The sequence below is a fragment of the Molothrus ater genome, chromosome 1 (assembly GCF_012460135.2).
Source record: "Molothrus ater isolate BHLD 08-10-18 breed brown headed cowbird chromosome 1, BPBGC_Mater_1.1, whole genome shotgun sequence".
In the NCBI taxonomy this organism is placed as follows: Eukaryota; Metazoa; Chordata; class Aves; order Passeriformes; family Icteridae; genus Molothrus; species Molothrus ater.
This window is the reverse complement of record NC_050478.2, coordinates 143,937,610-143,943,609: the sequence shown is the minus strand read 5'-3', so window position 1 is coordinate 143,943,609 and position 6,000 is coordinate 143,937,610. Positions and strand designations below refer to the sequence as shown.

General features: G+C 51.6%; 1 protein-coding gene across 2 annotated transcripts in view; it reads left to right on the top strand.

The window, feature by feature from the left end:
- The first annotated feature begins 201 nt into the window (after positions 1-201).
- Positions 202-6,000, top strand: part of CYRIB (CYFIP related Rac1 interactor B) — a 96,658-nt gene continuing 90,859 nt past the window's right edge. For both annotated transcript variants that reach the window (XM_054514748.1, XM_036403227.2), the window contains exon 1: positions 202-290. The gene's annotated coding sequence lies outside the window, so the exon portion shown is untranslated. The remainder of the gene's footprint in view (positions 291-6,000) is intronic.

Here is a 6,000-nt window from a genome sequence, read left to right as displayed (position 1 = left end):
TCTGACCTGCCCCCATCCTTCACCCCCGGCCCGGGGGGTGAGCGCCCCGAGAGTGCCGCTGGCCCGCGGGGGCTGCCCGGGGGAGCCGCGGCCGCTGCCCCGGGGCGGCGGGGAGGGAGCTCGTGAGGGGCCCGGGGATCGGGGCCGGGCGCGGCGAAGGTGCCGGGGCCGCCTCTCCCTCCCCCCGCGCCGCTTCCTTTTATATCGATGCGGCACCGCCGCCCGCAGCCACAACCTGCGGCCGTGACGCCGCCGGCAGCCGGAGGGACGAGGCTGCGCCCCGTGCCCAGGTAAGGGCTGCCCGCGCCCCCCGGGCGGGCGGAGCGGGGCGCGGAGGCAGCGGCGAGGGGCGGCTCAGCGGGAGCGAGAGGGAGATGGGGATCGCCTGAGGAGCCGGGAGGAGCCTGAGCGGAGCCGTGGGGTGGGCGCCCGTGGGGAGCCGCGGGGCGGAGAGGAAGGGGGAAGGAGCCGGGGCAGCCCCCGCCCCGCTGTCCCCCATCCCCGGGCGGGAAGGCGCAGCCCCCGCAGAGGATGCTCAGCACTGCCCGGGCAGCTCCGCGCCTTCCCGGCCGCCTCCCGCGGCGCAGGGTGTCTGTGGGGCCGCGGACAGAGCACCAGGGCGGCCGGAGGCGGCTCTGGCCGAGCTCTGCTTCCCCCAGGGCACGGGGACTGCGAGGCCGCCCGGGCCGGGAGGGGCCGAGGGGGGTGTGCGAGGGGTGATGGGCCGGGCACGGGGTGTCCTGGCAGATCCAGCGAGCGCTGTGACAGCCCTCACACCAACCCGCACCATCTCCAGTCACTGCCGATGGAAGCCGAGCAGCCGGGCTGGCCGGCCTCAGGAGGAAGCCATGGCTCGGTCCTGTGTGCCATGGGTGCTGTGTGTGGCCGTCCTGGGCTGGGAGCAGCACCGACCATGTTAGATAGAGGCTTTTTGTACAGATGCTGGGTGCCAGGCCGGAGACTTATCATGCGTCCTTGTTCATGCAAATCTTGTGCCTAAAAGTTCAGCCCAGCAGGCAGAAATGTGCTGGACTGGCTGGTGAGAGGGTGAGCATTTCTGCTTTGGGGGATCTGGTACTTCCTCATCTGGGAGGAACGGTGGTGTGGTTGTGATCATGACTCTGTGTGAAAACTACCCCGCTCTTGAGCAAGCTGGCGAGTTTCAAAAGGGTTAGTGCTTAAGCAGAATAGCACAGAGTAGCCCCTAAACAGTGAAGATTACCTGGCTGTACGGTTTGGAGCCAAGCTACCCTTTTGCAATTTAAAAATGAACTCTTATCCCTAATAACCATTTTTAATATACATAAAAATGTGTACATTCTTTAATTTAAGACCCAAACAGCCATGAGGATGATGCTTATTCAGTGTTTTGTTAGTGATTAAAACAGTAGAAAGGCCTTTTTTTTTTTTTTAATTCAAGCAAAGAAAACCCTGCATCTGCACCCCAAACTGAGAAGTGCTTTGAAGAGATGTGGGATTTTGGTTGAAGTTTAATGTCCTCTTTGTTTCAGAGCTTGACTGAAAATGAGGTTGGCAATGGCTGCTGCCTGTTTAATGTTGAGGAGGAGAGAACTGATGCTGTGGGGAGGTGGGGAGTGTTCATGGTGCCTACATGTGCTCTGAAGGACTCTCTCAGATGCACACAGATGCACACTCTCTCTGATGCACACCCTGGGTCATTTCAGTTCTTGGCTGTGCTCAGGGTCATCTTGCCTTAGAGAAGGGCAGCATTGCCTGCATGGCTTCTGCTGGGTTCCCTGCTCAGCAGGGATCAAGAGCCTGTGCCTGTCCAGGATGCTCTCAGCTGCTGTTGCAGACAGCAGTCCCTCCCTGCTGCTTGCTCTTGCTCTCTGGAGCACTGCTCAGGCCGGGGGCCTCACCAGTGCATTCTCTGAGAGGTGTCACCGTTTGCTTTCCCAGGGTGGGTGATGTGGTTTCCTCCATGGCTCAGCAGGAGCCCCTGGCATGAAGGAGCTCCAGAGCAGGTCTGAGGCAGTGCTCTGCAGGGAGACTAGGAAGCACAGCATCCAGTAGAACAGTTGTACCAACAGGACTTTTAAAGACAATTCCAATAAAGTCCAGAGCATCCTTTTCTCTCTCTGAGATCAATAGTTCAGACTGCTCAGCAAAGAGTGTGTGTGATGGATTTTCAATAATCAGCACAGCACAGCTCAGGCTTGAGGAAAAAATTGTTAGGCCTCATTCTGTGCCTCTAAATGTGAGTGTGCCCAGCAAGAGCACTGGGAGAGGCTGATGCACTGAGGGGAGTTATAAAACGTTAATACTGCCTCTGAGCATGGAAGGGCACAGCCACTCTCAATTCCTATTTATTTCTTTGTACTCAAAGGTATCAGAGGATACACAGTGGCTCACAAAAATAAAGACTGGTATTTGAGATACTTCCTGTGCTTGTTGGAGGAGAACAAGGCCCAGAGTATTTTGAAAGTAAAAGCATATTTCCTGTGAAAAACTGCTGAAGTGACGTGCGAGATTGTTTCGGAGCTGGAGGCACAGGCGATGATTCAGGCCAGCAGCATTGGCAGCTGGGCTGGTGTGGGGCTGAGGGGAGGGTGCTGAGCACCAGCCTGTCTAAACCTGCAGACAGGGCACAGGTACAGCCTCCTGTGCTCCTCTTGCTCCCTGGGAACAGGAAGACAGGCTGTGTCCTCTGGTTGCAGACAGCCTCAGGGGCTTGATTAGGGACTAGAATTTGGTCTGCCAGCAGGTATGAGCAGACCTGCTCTGGTTGAGTAAGTACATGCTCCAGAGGCTCCATAGAGAACCAGTGCAGGTCTCTGGGCACAAAGGTGATTCCATTGTGGTATCAGGACTGCTTCTGTAAGCTGAAGATCATTCCTGCATTGCTCTCTCTACCCTGACTTAGAAAGTCTTGTCTCTGAGGTTACTTCAGTCCAAGAGCTGTCCTCCTGATAGTCTGGTTTAGGTTTTCATTTAGTGCTTATCATGGCTGCAAGCCTGCTTATCACTGAATCACTGCCCCCATGCAGACCTGCACGGTTCCACAGGGAGCTGAATCCAGCTCTCTGGCTCCCAGGAGCCTTCTCTCCCCTGCAGCAGCTCAGCTCCAAGGGAGGAGGTGGCTGGGAGCAGAACACAGCCCTGACAGTCTGCTGGAACACAGTTGCTGGAGCTGGTTTTCAAATCTGCAGCAGGGCTGTATCTCACAGTGGGTAGGAAGCACTTTGCACGGTGTCTGCAGTTACTCAGCTGTTGGAAACCTTTGTTCTGTGCTGCTCTGTGTGGAGCTTGATATAGCTTGGATTTTTTTGGTTTTTTTCATTGGTGCTTGAGTTCTATTACTGTCTTTGCTGGGTGTATTTTAAAACAAAAAATGCACACATGAATTTATTCCCTGGAGGTCTTTCTGCACTAGAGATGCTCAAAGTGAGTGTGTGACCTTGTGGTAATAGGTGGGATAAGTCTAATAGGTAGCTTTGGTTTCCATTCCCAGCAGTTTTTCAGGCAGTGCAAGCTGCTTTTCTACCATAAAAATTCATTTGTCCTAAAAGTTCTTTCTAGAGCTGGGTTTGCTATCTGTTTTGCAACAATGCTCTATGATTGATCTACCCCAGGGTACCTAGTGGACAAACTCATTTCTCAAAGGCTTGCTGGATAGAAAGGGAAAAAAAAACAAGTCTTCTGACTACAGCAGAAAACCAGGCATTTTATCTGAGTCTTGCTAAGACAGTCTTTGTCTCAGCTGAGAAATAGGACCCCCCCAATCCCAAGCATCTGCCTTGTTCCCAATCTCGAGGTCAAACCTCCTGGCCACAACCCTCTCTATTTAAGAAAAAGATGTAGACACAAGTTGTAATCTGTGCTATGAAAATCTAATCTGTGACCTAATTTGTTGTGATACCATGAAGAACCTGTCAGCAGCAATCATCATAACCCGTGGCACGGATGCACTGCCGGCTTTCCAAGAGAGCTCGCTCGCCCTAGCCCCAGAGGAGAGGTGTCATGCCCAGTGAGTACATTTAGGCTCCTCCACTGACAAATCTGGGAATAATACAACTCTCAGGTCACTTTTGTTATTCTTTTAAATATGGAAATGGTATGGGCAGTTTTGCTACGAGCGAAGGGAACCTCTTCTGAGGATCCCTGTGGAGCAGGCTGGTTTGAAACACGTGGGAAGGAATGAGGTGTAACCAAAACTGGACAGTTTTCTGTGCATGCCATAATAGCTGTTTACCTGTCTGTTGTTCATTCTCCATGGCCATGGCAGCAGCTTGGATGAAACCAACTCATTGGGTGAGTGGTTAGAGGAGGGACTTGTCTGAATAACTTCTCACCAGTGGGAGCTGCGGTTGCGTGGGCTGATTCTCACAGGGCAAAACTGGCTGGCTTCTGTACAGCCCCTTTGGGCCAAGTTAGTTGTCCTTTAAGGAGAAAAAACAAGATCTTTTTTGGTGTACTGCTGAAAATACAGCACTGTCAATCTTGCTCTGCAAGAGTAGAGAAGGAAGGAAAGGTTTGCAGGTCAGGAATGCACATGTAATAGGCTGAAAAACTGGCAACTGTACTCCTAGGTCCCTGCATGGCTACATCTGTCAGGGAAAAATCTTACCTAAGAAACTACTGCTGTATCAGAAACAACAGAGCTGGGCTTCCATTTTGATTGTTCTAGAAATTGCTGTTTGATATTTTTTTTAATATTATCCTTCAAATGCTTTCCTTGAACGTACTAAATTAAAATTTACAGAGTCATGCAGTCTGTTGACAACTGCTAAAATCCATGTCTGGTTAGAGAGACCATCAACCCATTTGGATTTTGAGATCCAGTAACCTAGATCCAGTAAAATGCATGTGCATAATCTGCTGCCTCCCTTTCTTGCCCTCACTGGAGCTACCTGTGCTGCTGTTAAGGCATTAGATCTTAAGACATCTTCTTTATTTTGAGCCTCCCCTTTATTTTCAGTGTTTTGTTCCCTAGCATACGCTGGGTGTATGTTAGCAGAGAATACTTGCTTTCTGGTGGCAATTTGTGTGTTCTTTTTTTTTGTATTTCAGTGTACTTTTACCCACCCTGAGCGCTCAGAGCTCAGGTTTCAATGTGTTATTTGTTGATTTTTGTTCACTCCAGACTTTTCCCTCCACCCACTCACTTCCTCTCACAAATGTTTCCTCATTTCACCACTTTTTCACACCCATTTCTAGCACAGGGTTGCCTCCCACTGTGGGCAGGCTCAGCACTTCATCTACCTCAGCACTTCATCTACTGTTCACCTCTGCAGGAGATGGGTGACAGATCCAGGTGTGAGGGGAGGAGCAGAGGGAAGAGAAGGTGTTTGTCCATGTCAGGGGAAAGGCACAGTGGCAGGGAGAGGAGGTCTGGGTGCAGGTGTATTTTTGGGCTGCAGGACCAAAGGCATATAAGCAGGGTAGGTGTATGGGTGGAGGGAGTGAAGGTAAAGAGTGCAGGTGGTTTTATGTGTGTGCTCTTGATGGGGCACTGCACAACCTCTGTGTGTGAATAGCTGGGAGACAGCTGGGCATGCTGGGCTGGGACCTCTGAGTTTTGAGGAAGGTGCATCTCCAGACCACAAAGCAGCCTGGCCAGAGGCCCTCAGCAAAGCACAGGCAGCTGAGGTGGCACTTGTGATAGCTTCAATTTTAATGTGCAACTTTGTTCTGTCTGCCTTTTATTTTTAACAAAAGGTTTCTCACCTCCCCTTGGACAGCACCAATTTCTTAAACCACAAGGAGTGCATCTGGCAGCTTACAACCTGTTAAAAAGAGGAAAATATACCATGATGAAAATAGCATGTCTGTAGTTTTAAATTAGGTAAGGGCTAAAATTAGTAGGAACAGGCCTGTCTGTGTCTGTACAAACCAGCAGAGAATTAACATTCATCTGATGCTGAGCAAGGCAAGCAGAGGTTTGCAGCTCACACTTCCTTCGCCTTGTCCCACTCCTGTCCTTGCAGCTTCGCTTCCCCGCAGGGCTCAGTCACCAGTTAGCAGAAAGCTGTGCGCATA